A 1,946-nucleotide genomic window follows, 5' to 3' on the forward strand; every position below is an offset into this window, starting at 1 on the left:
TATTTGGACAGTCTGCTCCATAATTTTCAGCACCGGGAAAATTGCATAAGAATACTTGAATGCAAATACTGAAAATTTCTTGTGGAAGCTGTTGAAAGACTTATTCTCACTTGCTTTTTTCCAATCTACGAGCTCCTGCACAATGGAGAGGCAACTTATGCCCGCGGTATTTTCATCAATGCAACCAGAGTGATATAATTCTGCCCGCTTCATTAGGATTCCGGTACTTCAAGCTTTGCTTTTCTTCCACCAGCGAAAAGCCTAAGTAATAATTTCAATAAAAATCCAACAATTTTATTTCCATACAACCTCTTTTCTGAGGTCTAACTTTCGAAAGCAGTGAAATTGCGCAATAAAATATTTCAAGGCTTTTTGCTAGATTATCCTCCACTTAACTTCCCCATCCATTGACGTTCATAGTTTAGATCGCAAAGAAGGTGATAGCCGGGGAACAAAGTTGGGTGCTTCCATGCAAGTAAAGAAAGCTGTGCGTCCAGAGGTTACACTCCATCAGTAACTTTTGCACACCACTTATTGTTGGTGGTGTTGTAGCTGCCCAAATAACATTATATTCCTAAGGAAATGGGTTATTAGATTATCTATGGGCATGGTAATGATAAAGAGACTGAAGTAATACCATCTCCAGGGGGAACGAAATCCCGGTGAAGGTCTACAGATGCTCTTATGCCACTGCACACATTGAACCTACTAGTACCTCATTTAGGGAGTTTTGGAATCAAATGAGCTATCCTGGCGTTCTGAGGTAACTGAACTGACTGACCCTTGGGTCTCCCATCTTCCTCTTCTAGCGTGACCACGTCTTAACAACTGACTTTAGTCTTGTGACATAAAGGACATAAAGGTAGACACAAATAAAGCGAAACAGAAATGTACATCTTTGGCATGCAAATTATTTAGTTTAATGGCATTCTGCTCTTGGTGACACTTCTGCGGTCTCCGTTCTGGCCTATGTTGAGTTACGCATCCCCTTTTGTAAACAGAAATTTCCCAGGCTCTGCCATCGTGTCCATAATTAACAGCAGCCTGAAGGTGGCACCCGAAGACTCAGATACGAATGCTGCATCATTCATTCTACATTCTAGCTTGCTCCTGCTTTATTTCATTTTAGGAGACCCTGCCTAATTGTGAGGCAACTTACACTCCTGACGTTCATATGCACGCTAACTAGTCGACAGCAGCTCTTCCACCACTGTAAACTTACTACACTTTTTGCTTCACAACAGTATTATCATCTCCTTCGGTTTTCACGCCGCCAGTACAATGCAGCGTACAGTGGCATGCTACAATTCCATTAGTCGGATAGTAAAATAAACAAGTCACGAAAGTTTTACCACCAAAGTATATATTAGGCCATTCTTGGGATGCCAAACTTACAAACGTGTTCTCCCACTTCTACCATAAATCTCCATTTTTGAGGACAACGGAATCTGGCGTTATGAACATTCCAAAGCCAATCCGCATTTTACTTCAACGGTGATTAATTTTCACATCTTAGATCGAGAAGTAAGTGGAAACTAGGTATGCGAAGCAATGTGGTAAGAAGAGGGATCATGGCAACTATAGATGAGTGGCTAACCATTCAATAATGTGTTGTTAGGATGCCCACTTGGGGTGATTATCACCGGACATCCTGTGGGTAAAGCAGATTACCCAATCTCATTATATGTGTGATTACTACTTATCCTGGTTGATGACATGACCATTTTGATGTGGTATTTTGAATTCTACAAGGAGTCTACTGCTTTGCAGATGACAAGCTGAAGGAGAAATTGGTAAAGGGTGAAAGAAATCAAATCGTATCAAGTTGACTAGATTGAATACTTAGATGGTTGATCCTGGCCACAGACGCAATGCTTTAATTTAATGCATTACACTGTAAAGTTATTTCTTAACACATGTTTCTAGTTTCCCAAGACTGATGCACT

At 40.7% G+C, this 1,946-nt stretch overlaps 1 protein-coding gene across 1 annotated transcript in view; it reads right to left on the minus strand.

Moving 5' to 3' along the window:
- The window catches only part of EGR_05373 (hypothetical protein), a gene marked incomplete at both ends in the record, with an annotated part of 7,197 nt that overhangs the window by 4,575 nt on the left and 676 nt on the right, over positions 1 to 1,946 (minus strand). The gene's annotated exons all lie outside the window — the stretch shown is intronic.

The sequence above is a fragment of the Echinococcus granulosus genome (assembly GCF_000524195.1).
Source record: "Echinococcus granulosus chromosome Unknown EG_S00039, whole genome shotgun sequence".
Taxonomy (NCBI): Eukaryota; Metazoa; Platyhelminthes; class Cestoda; order Cyclophyllidea; family Taeniidae; genus Echinococcus; species Echinococcus granulosus.